Here is a 21,117-nt window from a genome sequence, read left to right as displayed (position 1 = left end):
ATTATAAAAATCTATATCATTCACACATTTCCAGAAAACAGTATTTCATAATAATTTTTACTTATGCCACACTAACAAGTTTTTCGCATATTCAACATACCATCATTTTCAACAGTATTTTCTCAAATATATATCATATATAAATATATTTATTTTCCTAAAATCAAATGCTATAACAATATACATATTTTCATAAAATACTAGTTTAGTTTATCCCCTTACCTGATTCTTGAAAAGCCCATAAGAAAATCTGTCTCGCACCTGCAGGGTTCCCAACTCAACACCTTGAAAATAACATTCCCCAGAACTAAAGTTCAGTATTTCTATGTTTATAACATTTTCTACAACTGTCAAATAATCAAATACTGAGTAGAAAGTCTTACCTTAAATTTGGGATGGTTTCTAATTTAACCCCACCGACGATCCGCTCCGACAGATTTGGAGAGAACTTCCCTAGGAGCGTCGTAATGGTTTCAAATCCTCGAATCGGCAAAAATTCAACCCGAAATCGAAAGGAGAAGAGGAGGGAGTCGAAGGGGGAGAGAGATGTGAGAAGTTGCTTAATTTTGAAGTAAAAACCCGAGTTTTTGATATTTACAGAACTAGATTTGTTGACGAGTCACATCATCTTGTCGACGAGTTCTTTAATAATTTCGTTTACGAAACCCACTCCTCGTCGATGAAATTCAGACTGCTCAAAACCTCTATCGGTATTTCCTCGTCGACGAATCCCCTGTGTTCGTCAACAAAGTCAACTGCCTCATTTTGCTTCCGATTTCCATTTCTCTTTCTTTTATTATTTAAATATTATTATCTTCGGGTCGTTATAGTTTTCATGTGGGTATAAAATGCTAATCATGTAAATTATGTTTTCTGAACATAGGGCTACTTATTTAGCTATAAAATGAACTAATGTAAGTGAATAATATTTTCAGGATAATTATGTAAAAAAGAAAGGTATATTTTCAATATATGAACGCTAAATGTAAGTTGACCTATTTTACGAGGAATATATATATAAGTTTCACTGTAAAATTGTGTAGCATGAGTAAATGTAAATTCTATGAAAATATATGTTATATGTATGAGATGCAGGTTATATAAGAAATGCACTGAGAATGAAAATGTTATAAGGATTATGCTGCTTGTATTTGATAATGCAACCATGTATACAATGACAGCTAAAAGGAGTTGTAAGCTAATTGATGACCGCTAAAAGGATCTGTGTTAGTAAGCGAGCGCATATCTATCTGGACTAACTGATGTATAGCTAAAAGAAGTTGTAGTACGAATGAATGAAATGAAATATAAATGTGAATAAAATGGATATGAAATGTGAAATGTGAACGATGTAAAATGTGAAGGGTTACGTAAAATGAAATGCTATGAAATGTTAAAGTTGAAAATATGAACATATGTGAATTACTGAAATAATAAATAGAATAATGTATTATGCTATTATCAGTATTTATGCTAATAGAACATGTTACGTTTAAACTCTTTACCCGAGAGCTTGTTGAGAAAGGCGAGTGCGCTAGTAGTATCAAAGCTAGCAGTAGGTTACATAATGCACTAAGGCAAAGGAAAACTATTTGTATTAGTAGGTAAATTTCCCTATTCTTGGGGACCTTCGCTGGTAAACTTTTGTATGAACTGTGTGAGTACGAGATTTATCTATTACTTGAGGGTTTACTGAGTAAGGTAAATGTTATGGTATGCTTCAGTTGTGACTTTTGGGTTACCTAGAGTATCAGAGCAGAAAAGTGCTACTTGTATAGGCGGGTAATCATCCCTATCCTTGGGTAGTCTCGTGGGTAAATATTTTACATGTGTATGATCAGGTTTACAAAATGATTTCAAGATTTATGTTAATGATTTGCAAATGATATTAATAGGTTCTTTATAAATTTCATGTTGGTCATACACTATTTTAATAAAATATTTCTTCCCTTATTGAGATGCGTCTCATCCGAATATGAACTTATCATTTTCAGGACCTCCACAAGATCAAGTTTAGAAAGCTTGAGGCTAATAGCATGTTTGGGTTATAAAAGGAGAAAGGGTATAATTTTGTTCACACTTTTGAGATGTATAAAGTTATATTTTATGTTTTATACTTTAAGTCTTCTAAGAGATGGATATTTGTGAATACTGAATGTTTTTGGAAATATGTATATATGTGAATACAGGCGGATGAATAGTTATTCTGGATTATAGATAGATATAGTAAACTCTGATATTTTTATGATTAAGGATCATAATTATGTTTTCCACTATGTATTTATTTATGGATTATCAGGATTTTTATCAGGTATAACGCATCGGATCAGATTTAAGGATTTAGGGCGTCACAACGTGAATGCAATCAAACTAAGAAAGTAGCAACTAAAATTTCAGTACTTGTGAAAACCACATGTCATAACGTTTTATTAGTATTCAAGCAAGTCAAAAACTAAGAAAACTACCAAACCCTATCTACCTACTCTTTCGCGAGAAACATAGTTGCATTTACCAAATGCAACAAGGCTTTAAACCCATAAGTTGATCCTAGTGGACGAGTTGTAGTCTCATGAGGGTTTCTAGGGTAATACCCACAAACACCAATTCCAATAAATATTAAATGAATGTGCATGCAACACAAATATACCATTTCACATATAGGAATATCACCAGATTACACACAAGCTCATTCATACATAATTCACGCACTTCGAAGTAAGTCACTCATGCAAGTTTCATTACTATATAACCATTAAGAACAATATACTCACATAGAGTTAACCAGCAATTACAATTCAGAGTTAATATAACAATATAAATTTGAGTATAAATAGGTGAAATTTCGAGGCATGTGTAATGTTTATGACTCGTTACACCTAGGATACTAGTAGACACCTACAAAACGGTCCTTTTGACTCGGCGGCCTAACTAGTATACCCTTAAAAACACTAAAAAAATATGAGTTCACTCGTCATATGTGAGGAGGAGTGTCGCGATCAAACATCTCACATATTGTAAAGAACAAACGCTAAATGTATGGAGTGGACTAATCTGAAAAGGATCCAGCCTATTTGTGAAGTGTCTGGTCCTTCACCCTAGCATCTTCTCACCTACTAGCCATATCCAACCAAAACCACCATAAATCAACTTATTCACAAACCAAACATGAATACATCTGAGGCATTAAGGCGTTGAAGAGTCTTCATATGTGGAGAACATGTGTCGTATCCCTGACTTTTGTTGTATGTGTGGAGCAGGTATTAATTTTTCTTCACCTCGTTCTGATGCATTTATATTTCTTTTGTTTTTTTTTTTTTCTTCTACTCATTCTTCGGTTTCTGTTTTTTCATTGTCAATTAGGACAATCATTACACTTTTTTTGTTGTCTTCATATCACCTGTGTGAATTAAGTTCGAACAGTAGTCTATGAAATAAGTTTATTTCTAGGGGTGACTCGGCCTTCATATCTTGAGTAGACTACAAGACTTTGGTTTTTATCTTCTCACTAGATGTCACCTCTAGGCTAGGAAGTCAAAAGTCAAGACTAGTGTACAAAGAGTATCCAGAAAAGACGGGAAAGTTGAGTTTCATGAACTTTGAGTTGACGTCAAAAACTCACAAGAATGTTAAATGACTCAATAGTACCTCACAAGGTGTCATAGTCGTCACGGGTACTCTCTCAATGCTCACAAGGAACCCTAAGTATTATGAATCACGTGAATGTGCATATTTAGCCTCATGAAATACCATGTAAATACAATAGTTTATATAGTCAAATTAATACGAATGAACTACTAGTCGACCTACACAGAGTTACAATTCCTAAATTAGCCATATAAAGAGAAACTACACATAATAACCCACTATATAGCTTAAGTATGTAACTCTTAGGTTATATGCAAGTATGTAAAGGGTATAAATCAGTGTTAATCATAGTCTAATCATCCATATTCAAATTTTTTTTTCAATATATTTTCTTATTCCCCCCAACTAAACTGGAATATTGTCCTCAATGTGAAAGCATAAGGGAAGTAGAGCGTACCTGGGTGGAGAAGTAAAGGAAAAAAAAAAAACTAAAATTAAGGAAAAATGTACCATAAAATTAATTAAAAATAAAATAAGATAAAAAAATAAAAAAAAAATAAAGGAAAGAAAAACATAACAATCTATTCGACGAAGGCTCTAGAGGAATTTCATCTGGTGGGTGCAGGTCTATAAATTGAACCGGCGAGTCTCCAAATTTGAGTTGTCACAATGAATCAATATTGTTACTTGCACAAAAGTTAGTCTCAAATAAATCAATACGTTTTAAGGTGTCAGACAAAACATGTGCAGACCGTTTTCCTTATTTTAACAAGAAATGATCTTTATTCAACATATTTTCTAGAAAATTTACTTTTTTAAGAACCGGTCTTTGAGGTAAAGATGTCAGAGCAGTTACCTTTGATTCTTCAGAAGCATCAATATTAAGATTTTTACCTGATTCCTTGAAAATTAAACGTTCACCATTCTGTTTACCCTCTTTATCGGGTATACCCATCACCGTACCACTACAGGGATCTGCTTCAGCATTGCACTCTATAACATTTACTCCAGTAGGGAGTGTTGGTTCCACGACTTTCAATCTCTGAGGGTAATATAAAATAGATTGGTACTCTTTACTAGTCTCGATCTCCTCATTAACCGACTTCTTCACTTATAGACTCGCTTCCTCTGATTTTTCTTTGATTTCATCTGTTTCAGTCATAACTTCAGGTGTCGAGATAACTGTTTGTCTGACGATGAGTATCTCAAGTTGGGAAACTTCTTTTCCACTTCTCAAAATAATAACATTGCTGTCTCAAGAGAAACATTATGTATTTGTTGCTATTAGTACTTGTATTCTTGAGAATTAAGCTGAGGTTCTACCGAAAATTTCCCTTTTTTCTAAGATATTCAACTGTGTGTTCATCTCATTAATGGTGTCTCGCAATTCATTTATAACCTGAGTGTACTAATTGTTAATTGTGACTTTAATCTGCATGAACTGCTGAAAGGCATCCTCAAGAGACTTCTTTAGTGGAGCAGGTGCTGCATTAAATTAAAATCCTGAAGGTGCATAGTTTTGAGAGATCTGTTGTGGTTGATACTGATGTTGAAAGGCTATATGATGACGACTGATAAGGGAGTTCATAGGATTAGGAAGGTTAATTCCAAAGTTACTATGTACTATTCTTTTTTTTTTCATCTCCATAGACTCCACTCTTCTGATAAGTTCAGTCATATGTGCCTCAACATAAAAATCATCTTTCAGTTCATACCACTCTCCACCATCTACTACTTTCAATGGTTGAACTGGAATTGATCTTCTGTCAATCCTAGTGTTCCATTGTTAAACATAGTCAACTAAATGATCCAAAGAATTTAATGCTTCATCAGGCTCCTTATCGAAAAAATATCCTGAACGCATAGTATGAACAAACTGTTTTAATTCAGAAGTCAACGTAGTGTAGAAATAGTTGATCAGACACCACGATTCAAATCCATGGTGAGGACAAATGTTAACCAGATCTCTAAATCTCTCCCAACTTTCATGAAATATCTCATCAGCTCCTTACATGAATCGACTGATCTGTTCTTACAAAAATTGAATTCACTGTAAAGGAAAAAATTTATGTAAAAATTTATTTTGCATATCAGTCCAATTAGAGATAGAATTAGACCTAAGAGAATTAAATCACATCTTAACTTTTTCTTTCAATGAAAAAGAAAATAGATATAATCTAATTGTCTGATTAATAACAGTTTCATCTATGAATGTAACACATGCAAGCTCAAAATCAGTTAAATGCTAATACGGATTTTCATACTTCATCTCATAAAATTGAGGTATCACAGATATCATTTTAGGTCTAACGTTAAAGTTCTATACATTCTCAAACAATATGATGTAAGATGGTTGTATGGTTCGTATGAACTGCAAAATATTTATAAGCATACGTGATGTAGGTGCAGCTATTTTTTCTTCAAAACTCATTTTTTTTTTCTTTTTCTTTTTCATGAGAAAAATAAAAATTACATGAAAAATATTAATTTAAAACTAAAACTGACATTCTCCGGTAACGGCGCCAAAAACTTGATTCACTCGAAAAATGAGTAGTTCGAAAGCTATCCCAAGTATAGGAGTTCAGTCGTATAATAATCAGCCCAAATGCCAGGTTGTCTCCTCAGGGAATGCAAACTAATTCCAAATTTTACGTAATTCTAAAGAAAATAAGAAAAGAAATTTTTATTGTACATAGTTCAAATTCAATTCATGGGATTTTTGAAATTTTTGCAATAAAATTTAAAACAACGTAAATTCTAACTAGAAATTTATCATGCATATAAATAAGTACATAAATGACACATCCAATGCCAAAATAATGAAAGAAACAAACCCTACAATCATTCTATTAAATAAAAATACTAATTTTAAACATAAACTCAAACAAAATAAACTCTAACTAAATAAAAACACTAACTTTAATAGTAAAAATATCCAAAGAAAATATTTAAATGCTAACAAAGACTCCAATTAAGAAAAACGAACTAAATAATGACTCAAACAAATATTAAAAATTCAACGCAAGACTTTTAAAAAAACAATTTAAAGTAAATAATTCAAACCAAAATAAAATTTCAACATTTTTTTATTAAAAAAAATAAACTAAAGAAAAGAAGTAGAAGAGAGAGAAAGATTCAATCTAAAACTAATTGTCAATATTTAAATAACAAGAAAATCAAACTAACTTTTTAATAATAAAAATAGATCCACCAATTATTTAAAATTCAAATGAGAGAAAGAGAGAGAGTTGGCCTTATTTCGCAACAAAGCTGCTGCTATGTCTGCACTCACGGCCTCCTAGCCTCCTTCCCACAAAGCACCTCTAAAAGAAAATAATATAAAACCCTACCTCTAGTTACCCCCTTTGACTTGTCAAAATAAAACTAATAAATCCCTCCAGCTAATTGAAGACCCAAAACACTTGAAGACCCAGCGCCTCTTGCGTCAACTTGCATGGTCGAGTCACATCAAGATCCGGCCTACTTTATTTTTTTTATTTTCTTTTTTTGTTTCTTCTTCTTTTCTTTTTTGTTTCCTAGCAAACAAGTCTGAGTTTGACCCTTTTAAAGCTCGTATCTCTCAAAACTCGAAACATAAAAGTCATAAAGCACTCCCTTAGCTTTCCTCAAAATTTTGAATCGTCTCGATTGGAGTTCGAACAAGAAAGTTACGCTCAAAATACGAAATAGTGTCGATTTTTGCTTCCAAAAATTGTCATGCGATAAAAAAAATACCAAAAATTCATAAATTACTCAATAAAACTCAAATATTATAAATAGAATACAATGTTAAAATATTGAGAGTAATTAAACATTTAATTAAAAATATATTTTTTAATGCATGAATTTAAATGTTTAATTACGCAATTTAGGCGTGTAATCAAATAAGTTAAAGTAGAAAACGAGAGGCCAGCAGGACCGTTGCAACCACTCCTTATTTCTAAATGGAAGTGGGAGCACATCTCCATGAATTTTGTCATGGGATTACCATCAGCACTCCACGAATAGAATGCGATTTAGGTTGTGGCTGACAGATTGACAAAGACAGCCCATTTCGTTCCAGTAAAAGTCAGTTATTCCATGAATAGGCTGACAGAACTATATGTAAAAGAGATTGTACGACTCCATGGTATCCCGATTTCTATCGTTTTAGATCGAGACCCACGATTTACCTCTCATTTCTAGAAGAGTTTGCAGGATGTTTTGGGATCGCAACTCACATTTGGTACTGCACTTCACCCACAGACAGATGGTTAGTCAAAAAGGACTATCCAGATATTAGAAGATATGTTACAGACATGCGTACTGGATTTTGGTAGCAGTTGGATTAGATATCTGTCATTGGTTGAGTTCGCCTACAACAGCAGTTATCAGGTTAGTATAAAGATGGTACCATATGAGGTTTTGCATGGTCGTTGGTGTTAGTCTTCGTTATATTAGGATAAGGTGGGTGAGCGGCAAATTTTGAGACTGGAACTGATTCAGAAGACCTCTGCAAAGGTCGAGCTTATTAAGGAGAGGATCAAAGCATCTCAAAATCGATAGAAGAGCTACGTAGATACACGCCGACGGGAGCTAGAATTCAAGGTAGGTGATGCGATATTCTTGAAAATTACTCTAATGAAAGAGTGAGGAGGTTTGGTAGAAAGGGCAAGCTGAGCCCTAGGTACATCGGGTCATTCGAGATTTTGGAAAGACTCAGTTCGGTGGTGTACAAGATAGCATTACCTCCCGCATTATCTAGGATTCACAACGTGTTCCACATGTTCATACTTAGGAAGTATATACCAGATCCTTCGCATGTGATTAGTTACGAGTCGTTGGAACTCGGGGACACGTTAGTATATAAGGAGATACTAGTTCAGATCCTAAATCATAGAGAGCAGGAGTTATAGGAAGTATCATGGGAGTTAGTGTCAGAGATACATCAGAAGTATCCTCATCTTTTTAGAGACGCTCAGAGCTAGTTGGATAAGTAGAGCAGTAGGTAAGTGGTTTTATGTATGTATGTTTTGTTCATGTTTAGAGTATGTATGGTATCCGAGAGAGTTTTTTATGAATATTATAATCTCTTGAGACATGGTATGTAACCACGGTATTCCTTCGTCATAAGTGAGGGTAAGTAATAAATTTGAGACGAGACTACTATGTGGGTGGCAACCGGCTCTTACTAAAGTCAACCCAACAAATCAACAGTAATCCAGTGGATGTAATGAGAGTCAGTCAGCAAATTTCGAGGAAGAAATTTTTATAAAGAGGGGAGAATGTAGTAACCTGAACAAAATAAAATAAAATAAAATAAAATAATAAATAAATAAATATAATAATAAATATCTTAGAGGAGATGTTTTTAGATATTTATATATAAATATCTTGGAGGAGATATTTTAGTTACTTAAGAGGTAAGTTATGTATTTTTTTTATATAACTCTCTCTCTCTCTCTCTCTCTCTCTTTGATCTTTCGCCGATCGTTGCCCGTTTTAACGATTGGAAGTTACCACGAGAATCAGGGAGTGAATATCTACAAGTCTAGCGAAGTGGATTATCGAACTCGAGAAAAAGCTAGGGTTCGATTTTCGAGCTTCTCGGATTGTTTTTTAGGAAATAGGTAAGGGGATCTAGTTAAATCAGTTTTTTTAATGATTTTGAATCGTATGAAATATTTATGGAGTAAGTATATTTATATTTTCAGTTGACGTTTCAAAAATCGATCGTTCAAAAGGTCATTTTTCAAACCTATGATATATGGTATCCTACTTTAAGTACAAATAATCAGTGGGAAGGCTGGTTTTATGTTTTTAAACCATAAATACTATGTTTTCATGGTTGTCTACGAGTTATGTTTAAAGGACAGGAGATTGTGTGGCAGGTGAATAGTATGTATGTATTATGTTATAACCAAAATGATGAATGTTTTTGAAATACTGAACTATTTGTGAAATATATTGAAACTGCTTGTGAAAATACTGGATAATGTATATGGCCGTGAGAACCAAGTATATGTTTAACGGCTGTAAGCCGGGTATAATATGATGGTCAAGGGCCAAAAGTTACATGTCAAATTTTATATGAAATGATTATGAAATATGATTTTATTACTTAAATTACACGATATGCTTTAGAAACCCCGATGGACCATTATGTCAGGAGCATAGTACCGTTTCTAGGATTTATATATGTGATCATATGCGCCACACTATACTTCGAGAGTGATGTGGTGGTCTATGCCAATTAGCCTTGGTAGACGGTGTGCCATACTTGGAAGACCGAACTTTCAGGAAATGGTAGGGCAATCGGGGCATGCAAGTACGTTGCGGATGCCTACGTAGTCGAAGTTATGACACGGATGAATGTTGACTTTGTCTAGGTTGTTCACCCTAGGCTTAGTCCAGCCTTCGGCCAACACAACCCTGACCACAGGGGTTTATACATGGCGTTAGTCCCAGGAGGTGTCTTTTATGCATAACTATATATTTATGTAAATAATGATGTTATGAAATGAATGAAGTGTTTATGTCAGGAAAACGAAACGAGTATTTCCAACTGTATATGTATGTATGATTTTAAGATAGTTATTTTCAATTATATGAAAAATGAATATTTTCTGTAAACACTAAAAGCATGTTGTCTATACACTGATATTAACTTGATCACCCTTAATGAAAAGTGTCTCGCCCCAATATACAAATTATCTTTTCAAGAAACTACAGGTAACGTGCTTAGCAAGATCAGGGGGTGAAAGTTAGATTAGTTCCTTTTTGAGAGTGTTGGTAAGAACTTTGGCGTATATAAGTTATGTTGTCAAGCTCAAAGCTTGTATTATAGTCGTATGGACCGAACTAGTTGTCCAGTTTTGGTCGAATTAAAATATGGATGCATGAAAACCTTTATGTATGAACGAACTTAGAACTCTGGTAATGTATGTATGAATAACGTTTCATTACTTCCGCTGCATTATTGTTTATGATTATGGTATCAGGTACGCAGATGTCACTTTAGTAGCACCCCGGGCCTACGTGACGAGTCAGGGCGTGACAAGAACTCTAACCTACATGTCTATAAGAAGTTCAATCTCTTTGGGAATGATAGAAAGATCCTCCTCAACAAATATTAATCGTGTAATGAACACTCCAAATGTAAGTTGAGAGAATGTCTCCTTGAAACTTGGTCAAGATATTATCTTTTTGGCAGAAAGTTGAAGGTTCCCTTCATCACTATATTTATCTCCTTGCTATCATCATTCTTGTTGACATTGTGGGAGGCCCCATCAACTTCTCTCTAAAAATCTCCAACATAAGCATCATCTATGTTAACAAAAATATTCTACTCTAATATGTTCCCATTTTCTTTATATGTCTTTCCTTGGAAATAATACAAGTCCACCTCCCACACTAGCATCATCTATGTTATCTTAAATATTCCACTCTAATACGCTCCCGTTTTCTTTATTCTCTCCAAGGAAAGAATATCAATCGTCCGTCCCTCCCTCTCTATCAATGTATGACAAGAAATGCTCCAGCAAGTCATATTGTTTTGCCACATCATGTCTTTATTTGATTAATTTTCAATTAAGCACTTAAAAGAATGACATCCAACATTCTTACTTGTCTCAATCTCTCCTCGCAACAAGGATTCTAAATAATACATTGCACCCAATTTTTCTAATCAACATACATAGTTCATGGCATATTGAACTTCATGATAGAGAGCAAAAAGTTCCCCTCTAGCCCTTGCCTTATTGGCCTGCCTATATCCTGTATTCTTATTCATCTTCGCCCAAAGAGAATCGCTCAAGATTGTAGGATCTCGCCAAATTTCTTTCTTTGAAGCAATTAGAAAATAGTCATATTCCATTATCACACATTGTGGTTTCTTAAACATGAAAGCTTCCCTACATAGCAAACTTCATGTTTGGAAGATGATTTCTCAATGCTAGAATCTCCTTGCTAGGTTTATATCATATGCACAACCATTCTCTTTTATTCTTCCAGTTTTCTTATGCATTAACTTTCCCATGTGCCATCTCCATGAATGCTACAAATTCTACAATCAGAAATGATGAGAAGAAAAATGTTAATCCAATCAACTGAAACAAAAAGAAGATGCTAAAGGAAGTTCAAAATCTATCATGATTTAGGGATTTTTTTTTCATTCGAAAAAAATATTGGAAAAAACACTCAGAAAAAAATCAAGTCTGCAATGAAAAAAACACCTTCTGTGATTTTTCCAAATATATATATGTAATTTCCAAGAATATGAATCCTCTTTGATTGAATTTTTTTAAATAAAAAAAAAATTCCTTGAGGCACAAACTCTCTACGTTCTCCCAAAAAAAAAAAAATTGTTGGTACCTTGCAAAGTCAATCTTATTGGAAACGCCAGCATCATGGGAGTTTGACCCTTGTAGGAGTGGAGTCCCTGCACAGACGAATCCTAAGGGACTTATTTTCAAGACATTATTTTGCATAATGGTACCCTTGTAGGAGTGTCAGTTGAATTCGAAAGCAAAGACATGGTACCTATCACCACGTTCTCAGCGTGTTCTGCATCCACTGAAGTCGGTGAATATACCCTCGCCGTAGCCGTGGTTGTCTTGTAGTTCCCTCGAGGCATCTGATTACTCCCACGGTTCTGGCTCTATGCAGGCATATCTCCCCTTGGTGCTTGGCAGCTCCGTGACATATGGCTCGACTTGCCACAGTTGTAGTAGTTACCCCAGAACGACTGACACTCCCCATCGTGCCATTTATGGCATTTGGCGCATAGTGCGGAAGATGGATCCCCCTAATAACTCTGTCGCTCGGTATTATGCCGATAACTTGAACTGTAGTTCTTCTTCTTCTTCCACTGTCCCTATCGAGAACCAAACTGAGAACCAGAAGAAACTGGCCTCTTCCTTTGTTCCTGCACCACCTCATCACCCCGAAGATCAATCTCAACTATGGTGGCTTTATCCACCAAGGCAGAGAACTCACGGATCTGCAACATCCCCACAAGATGGAGGATGTCTTTCCTCAGACCCCTCTCAAACCTCCGAGCCTTCTCGTGCTCATTTGGAACCAAGTACAGCACAAACCAAGATAACTCGATAAATCTGGCGGCATACCTCTGCACCATTAGAGTTCCCTGCGTTAGACTCGAGAACTCATCAACCTTCGCATCCCGAGTGGAGACCGAAAAGTATCTCTCGAAAAATACCTCCTTGAAGTGACCCCACATCATACCAGATGGACTAGCTCTCTGCCTCTCAAGCAAACTCACCGCAGTCCACCAATGCCCTACCTCCCTAGTCAGCTGGAAGGTAACGTACAAGACCTTTTGCTTCTCAGTGCAGTAGAGGACTTCAAAAATCCTCTGGGTCTTCTCGACCCAGTCCTCTGCCACAATCGGATCGGGTCCTCCCGTAAATGTCGGAGGGTGCATGCATGTCAACCTCTCGATGGTACACCCCGCATCAGTAGGAGAGCATTCACGTCTCCTAACACTCTGCCCGATCTCTTGGATAACTAACCTCGCCAAACCACGAGACACAAAAGGAGACTCATTGCTCGCCGTCTCCTCAAATCCACTCTCCAAGTTATTATCTTTGGGCTCCATTTTGAAAACAATAAGAATCGGTTAGAATTCCTATATCGTACACAGTTAACACAATCAAACACCTAATCATGTTAACTACCAATCCCACGGGTCTAAGCCTGTCCCGTCATACTGACACGAATCCATCAATGGTTTGCCGTGATCTTTCTGAAATCGTCATTCCACGAAGGACACAAAACACCGTCAATGAGTCCCCATCTAGCAACAACACAAACCTCGACCTACACTACCCATTTCCTACATCCTATACTCTGGTATGTACACATCAATACACCTAACCAAGTCTACAAGACCTAACAACCTGGTTAACTACGATACAAACTTGTCACACCCCGAACCCGCAGATGTGTCCCAAGTGTGAATATGGTAATCTAACATGTCTCTGTATCAAATAAGACATATATGATACAACACCAAAAGAGGGTCCGACCCTGTGGGGTACGGCAATGCCCTTACAATCATAACATACGCATCAATACTCATCAAATACACAGCGAAATACGATCTTTCCATACATGTACAGTACCATACCAGAGTCTATACAAACTAGGATATACAATCCCAAAATTACAAAACATACCCCGAGTGTCTACAAAAACCATCACGACAACCCAGTTACAAAACTCGTACCTAAATAGGCACTAACAGCAGCTAACGACACCCTCGCTTCCAACTTCTAGAATGTTAATTACGGCTACCGAATGGATCTGAAAAATATTTGTACGTACATTTGGGGTGAGACACATCTCAGTAAGAAAGAAAGCAGGTTATATCAGTGTGAGACATACCAGTGTTATTTTACGTAAAATATAATATCATAAAATATGATATAGTTCAAAACATTTCATACAGTTCCATACAGTTCCAGTATTTTCACAATTCCATTCCAATACATACGATACCCAAAACATACGGTCAGTGTCGTCACACTTATACGCAACTACGCTATGAAACCCGAAACTTCACAGCGATTACATTGCCAATACGATGTAACTCACACTAATACGCAACTACTCCATGAAACCCGAAGCTTTACAGTGATTACATTGTCAATACAGTGTAGCTCACACACCTCGGTAACCAACCGGGATACAATTGATATTTCACACTCTCGGATATAAAACTAGACATTCTTGCCCACGATTTTGACACCAGTACATGGCAAAGCATACAGTAATTAGCCGCCACATAGCTGTTTCGGCGTACAGTAATTAGCCGCCCCTAGCCGATTTCACAAAACCTGGAATCATTTTGGAACTCACGTTCCTATACTCATCAGCGTACGATAATTAGCCGCCACATAACTGTTTTACAAAATACCTGGAACAATTACATACAATCATACATACCATATTTGGTTTACGGTAAATCATATCGTTTTCCAAATTCAAGTATACAGTTTTATACAAATATGAATAACAGTCATCTCAATAATACCGTTTAAACAAAACAAACAGTTTTCCAAACAAAACACAGATGATACCCAAAATTCTCAAATTTCGAAAACTATAACCCAAAAATCCCGTATTTTACCCGATAAAATTTCCTCAAATAAGTTACCAAAACATATATACGATCGTAGCTTACAAGCTTATCGATCCCGATTTTGAAAAGTAACTGATATAAGCTGAATCCCCTTACCTTAACCCAAATTCCAACTAAGAACTCTACAGTTCCCCAAAACTACGAACTAAGACTCCAAAACCTACAAACCATAGTACGATACATGCTTACAATCCTTACTACTATACATATTCTGAAACAGAAATGAAAACTGAGTCTTATCTCGATTTTGGCCCGAAACCCGAAACTGCTAGAAACAAGATTCTGATCCTCTAAAAACGTAGAGAATCCTTCCCAGATCCTCGCAGTAACGTTGGATTTATGAATCAGGCGACAACCGGAGAATAAAGCAAAAGAGAGAGAGCTTCGAGTTCTAGAGAGAGAGGGAGAGATTTTTAAGCTAACTTGACTTGGAAACAACTCACTTGAATATTTATAGCCCTTTGACTCGGGTGGATTCGTTAACGAATTGGCGTCCTCATCGACAAGTCCGCCATTACCTTTGACGACGAGACGGTGGCCTCGTCGATGAGCCGTGGTTCTAGATTTTCTAAAAATCCCTCGGGATCTCCTCGTCAAAGAGACACTGAATTTCGTCGTCGAGAACAGAAGATACTTTGTCGACGAACTCTAACTTCGTCGACGAAGCTTGCCCAAATTACTACTTTACCCATTTTTCGAATATTAAATCCATATATCATGGTTCGCGTTCTTACAGAAGATCTTGAGGTTGATGTTGAATTTATCTTATCAGAACAAAAAGAAATAACTGAGGAAACTATCCTTGTTTACACTAATTCAGAAGAGTCTGATTATGAAGAATCTTGTTCAAAAAAGATTTTTAATGTTCAAACTTTGCTCACTTTAAACAATCTCAGATAAGTCTTCATGTCAAAATCCAGCTTCTCACTGAAAAATATGGTAAACCTATATCTGCCAATGCATATATTGATATTGGTTCTCATAAGACCATGGTTGACCCTAGAATCTTACCTTCTAATTGTTGGTCTCGCCACACTCAATTTTTCAGAGTTGCAAATGATCAGATTTTGAACACTTCTCTGATTTCCAAAAAGAAAATTGGGATTAAACTTCTTCCTAATTATATCATTTGGACACATGTTATTGGCAGTCCACTTCCTCAAAAAGATGTTCTTCTCAAATGAGATGTCTACTGTCTTTCAAAATCCCTAAGGATTCTCCCTTCAGAGATCAAATTCAAAAGAGAATACAAACCCTTCACTCCGATAAACAAAATTTATTCTCTTTTTTATTCCTCTCTAGATTTTCGACACATCCAAGAAAAGTTTTTGAGATTATGTGCTAAAAGACATGATCAGTTCATCCATGATCATCATCTCCTCGAAAATTCATACTTTTTTATTCACATACCTTTTAAACTAAATGAAGATGTTAGTCCAACTAAAGCCACTCATCTGGGGATGACTCCTTCAGACCTTAAGCTCGCCAGAGAAGAATGTCAATTTTTACTTAAACAATGATTGATTGAGCCAACTAGCTCATCTTGGGCTTGTTGAGATTTTTATGTTGAAAAAAGGTCAGAAAAGGTTAGAGGAATGAAACGATTGGTTATTGATTATAAACCTCTTTAACACTTTCATTAGGGATGATAAGTTTCCTATTCCAAAAGCTAGAACACAGTTTGTTCATCTTGCTGAAGCAACAATATTCTCCAAGTTTGATCTAAAAGGTGTTTTTTGGCAACTTGGGATCCATTCGAATGACAGATACAAAACTACCTTCTGCATTCTGAATGAACAGTTTCAATGGACTGTATTACCCTTCGGCTTGAAGATTGCTCCATCACTGTTTCAGAAAGCAATGACTAGAATTTTTAACCCTATTTTTCACAGTACTCTGATATACATTGATGATATTTTATTATTCTCAAAGTCTCAGGCTGATCATTATCATCTCTTTCAGCATTTCCAACAACTAGCATCACAATACAGGATAATGCTTTCAGAAAAGAAAAGCATGATTGGCCAATGTGAGATTGATTTTCTAGGAATGGAAATATCACACGACACCATCCGTCCACGACCTCACCTTACCAGAGAATTATTGCAATTTCCTAATGACAGTCTATCAGTAAAGCAAATCCAGCAGTTTCTTGACATAATCAACTATGTCAGAAATTTTATCCCACATGCTAGTCACTTTACCAGTACCCTGTCAAGGCTTTTGAAAAAAAAGTCGCCCCCATGGGGCCCTAACCAGAAAAAGGTTGTCCAACATCTGAAAAAAGTTGCAGAAAACCCACCACCCTTGACTATTCCATCCATGGGGAATCTTATCCTCCAGACCGATGCCAGTGACCATTACTAGGGAGCATTATTACTTGAAGAAAAAGAAAAAAGAAGGTTATATTATGGACATGCCAGTGGGGAATTCAAGGATTCACAGAAGTACTATCACAGAGTCTTCAAATAAATTCTTACAATAAAAAATAGGATTCAAAAATTCGACTTTTATGTCAAAACTAAACATTTCGCCATTGAAATGGACAGTTCATCTTTTTCCTGGCATGTTTGAATTCAAAAATAAGATTCTTCCTGATCCACAAAATCTCAGGTCAAAGGATTGGTTTTCCAAATATGATTTCTCTGTGAAACATATAAACAACGACCACAATGTTCTATCTGACATGCTCTCTCGCCCCTAGAAAACTTATTTCCTAATCTCAAGCCACCAAGCCATCTTGATGGCCTTGGTGTATTCCTAAGAGGAGGGTAAATTGTGTATTTAAAAATTAATCCCCTGGATTCAATTAATCTAGTAAGCAGTATTTCATAAACCTAAGATCTTTCTATGCATTCAAAATCTCAATCAAATATTTAAACGATAAACATAAACATACAGAAAGTAAATTGCGAAAAATAAAATCAATACCAGATATATTATCGGGGTTCGGCCAACTATGCCTACGTCCCCGCCTCTAACTCGCAAGCTCGAGGATTCCACTAATGCTCACTTAACGGGTGGAGCGACACCTAATACGACCAAGTCAATTAGCACAGAACTGACCTCAATCTTTACAAATTCTCCTTGCGGGACGGAGAAGACCCTAACAATCCTTACGAACCGGATAACCACCCCCTCAGACCACGCCTAAAATACAACAATATTTTTCACAACATAACTAGTACAGTGATTATGCTTCTCAAGTAAAGCAAATATGTACCTAATATAATCTATCAGATGCACATCAACAGTATGGGTAATGTAAGCTCAGTGATGTGAATATACATGCAAATAACACTCAACAAGATACAATCACAATAATGTTCAAGAGTATTCTAAACAAGTTGTATCTTTGAAACAAGCCAAATGAAATCTCAATAGCAAATCAGGGTTTCAAAGATGTTATTCAAATATTCAAACTTAACTCAAAATATTTTCCTTTAATGTAATGAGCACGAGAATAGTTTGAAAATATTTTAACTTGTAGAAAAAAGTTTTTACACAACAAAAACAAAGCTAAGAGAATCTTACAATGACAATGCAAAGATCCCTAAACTTATTAGTTTATTCCAACACAAGATTTATAATATTGAAATCTGTGAGATCAACTCCCCAAAAATGAATCAAACAATAAATGTAACAAATGAGAGTATTAGCACTATCTAACAAACACAAGAACAATCAATAAACTCTCACAATATCAAGATGTATTAAGGGAATAAATATTTGAGAGTATTTTGAGCAAAATGAGATTTTGAGATAGAGAGGATTTTTGCTAATTATTTTTGGCTAATCGCTCCTTAATCTTCACAAATGAACTCATATTTATAGACAAGGTCAAAACTATAACCGTTTGGGACCAATTAGGTATTCTTAGAAAAATCTAAAATGCTTAGGAAATATTAATCTCAAATTAACCCATGTTTACCTTAGGTAAATTAATTTTAACCTAAGAAGGTTCGGGTGGCTAAATCGAGGTTCGGTCGCCCGAACAGACTCATTTTTTAAAAACTCTTTAAAATAATTCGGCAACCCAAATCCTAGTTTGGTAGCCCGAACAAAAGTCAGTAGCATCTATTCGTGAATTTGGGTGCCCGGTCAATGGGTCAGTAGCCCGAACTTAGAGGTTCGGTCGCCCGGGCCTGTTTTCAACTGCTTTCCTCAGCAGCCCGAGTTGGTGAGGGGTCCTTTTCAAAGGGTTCGAGCACCCGGGGAAGGTATGGTCAAAATGTGTTCGGTCGCCCAAAGTATGGTCTAATTGTTGATTTCTTAACAGTTTGGGCGCCTAAGGTAATTTGTTCACTTGGGGTTCGGTCGCCCAAGCTCTCTCATACTTTCCCTATTTTGTCCAAATTATTTCAATTTTTCCCCTGATAATGTAAGTGATTATGAGGACTTTGTGCACAATGTGTAAGAACTTAAGGTCTTTTCAAGTACACCATAAAACCTGGCGTTGGTTGACCGAAGGGTGCCCTAAGGTCATTCGGTCCCTATAGTCAATCTACAGTCATGTTGAGCTTACAATTACCTACATGCATGACATGCAGAGATTATTACAGACCGATATAAATTATAACAGACCAAATTTAAAACATAAATGCATTTACAATAGGAATCTTCTTCTTCTTTCTTCTCCTTTTCGGATTCTACATGGAGTATGTCAGGAGTATGATCTTTAAATCTTTCAGGCTTCCAACAATCATTTCTCATGTGTGTGTACTGAAATAATGACTTGTTCAAGTACTAGGCACACACATTAGTAATATGTAATTTGTCATAATCAAAACTAGGGATCGGACTCAAAAAGTCAACACATCCCTTTGATCTTCATGGCCTCCTCCTCAACCTCAGAAATCCTTTATCTAAGTGCCTCTACTCAAATGTTTTTCCCTTCTAAAATCCCTTCACGGAATCTAAACTCAACCTAGTTAAAAACTCTGGCCATGACCCACTTCAAATCTTATGTCGTTCTATCTTATCATTTCCTTAATCCATACATCATCAAGCCTTCGTCTTTTGATACTAATGTTATATGGTATATATGGTATCTTTCTGTTTTACAGGTTCTTGTTGTATTCATACCTCTACAGGAAACCTATGCTCATCTCCATGATCCAGCTAATCAAGGTTCTCTGCTATGGACTTTTTTTACAATGGTTCAACCCACTTCTCACCTGGAGGAAAAAGTTGACCAAACTCATGGGAAATCGCAACCTTTGGAAGCTTGAACCATAGATCGCGTCCATTGTTCATAGTGTCTTCATCCTACACAGACCATATTTCTACAACTCGGCAAGAAAACTCCTTTGGTCATAGAACAGTGCATATGAATGGAATACTTTACATGATTTTCCCAACTCATGGCCCAATTATAAGCTCCCACTCATCAATTTTCTCTGTGAAATGAATGATTTTAATTTCTATCCTAAGATCCTCTATGCCATTTCAAACATATTACCAACTCTTAGGCCACCACCTTACCCTTTGCCAGATTCTTAGGATCCAATGGAAACAGATGATGACCCCTTCATCACACCCACGTATCATCATCTCATACATGGAGAAATAATTGATGAAGATTACATTAATCTCAATCTATCTCCATCACATCACATGTAACTTGTAGCTACTTTGTGAAAAGTTGTACACCTCTAAATCAAAAGTTGTTGGATGATTGTAAGTTGTATGTCTTTATGTCAAAAGTGTGTGCCTCTAAGTCAAAAGTTGTTGGCTGAATGTAAGTTGTGTCAAAAGTGTGTCCCTAAGTCAAATTTGTATGTCTTTTACGCCGAAAGGTGATGGGAAACCGCACAAATGTAGCCATCCATGTAATGTCACCTTTTGCGCTGTCCTTATGTCATTAGACTGCTTTTATCTTTTATCTGTTCATGAGAAAGCAAGGGACCTGATGCTTATCTTTGAACCTTTATATAAGAGACTGCCTTCCAAATTTGTAAGACAGAGGAAGTTGAAGAAAAAATAAAAGCTTTGTGTTTTCTCCTCTAATGGCTTTCTAAAACCTCTCTTTCCCTGACACTATTTGTCCAAAGAGCTTCTAAGCTTTACTTCTATAAGCTTATAATGTTATGGTTTCATGAGGGATAACTTTACAGTGGATACCCATAACCTAGCCTTTGAGGCTTAAACTCAGGTTTAACAAAACTATAATGGCTACCTCTGATGATCATGTCATGGCTTCGAGTATGTTCTGTGCTTGCCTCTGAGAAGGATCCTGCACATCAGAAAGATTGAACGGTCCCCATTGATCTTCTTTGGTAAAACATTGATTGAAGACCAAGTTCTCCATTTGAAATCCATGGGAAGGATTGTGTTGGAGAAAGGGTCCTAAGATTGGTTGCTTTCATTGAAGGATCAAGGGGCTCCCG

General features: G+C 36.0%; 1 protein-coding gene across 5 annotated transcripts in view; it reads right to left on the bottom strand.

Annotated features, from left to right (window-relative positions):
• LOC131145031 (uncharacterized) overlaps positions 1–21,117 on the bottom strand; it is a 47,603-nt gene that overhangs the window by 1,161 nt on the left and 25,325 nt on the right. Inside the window, exon 4 of one of the 5 annotated variants that reach the window (XR_009133950.1) lies at positions 13,671–13,890. The exons of 1 other annotated variant lie outside the window; for it this stretch is intronic. The gene's annotated coding sequence lies outside the window, so the exon portion shown is untranslated. Of the gene's footprint in view, positions 1–13,670; positions 13,891–14,032; positions 14,504–21,117 lie in introns of those variants that run through there. 3 more of the 5 variants (XR_009133948.1, XR_009133946.1, XR_009133947.1) reach the window with 3 other exon arrangements.

The sequence above is a fragment of the Malania oleifera genome, chromosome 12 (genome assembly GCF_029873635.1).
Source record: "Malania oleifera isolate guangnan ecotype guangnan chromosome 12, ASM2987363v1, whole genome shotgun sequence".
Lineage (NCBI taxonomy): Eukaryota > Viridiplantae > Streptophyta > Magnoliopsida > Santalales > Ximeniaceae > Malania > Malania oleifera.
This window is presented reverse-complemented; position numbering and strand designations above follow the sequence as displayed.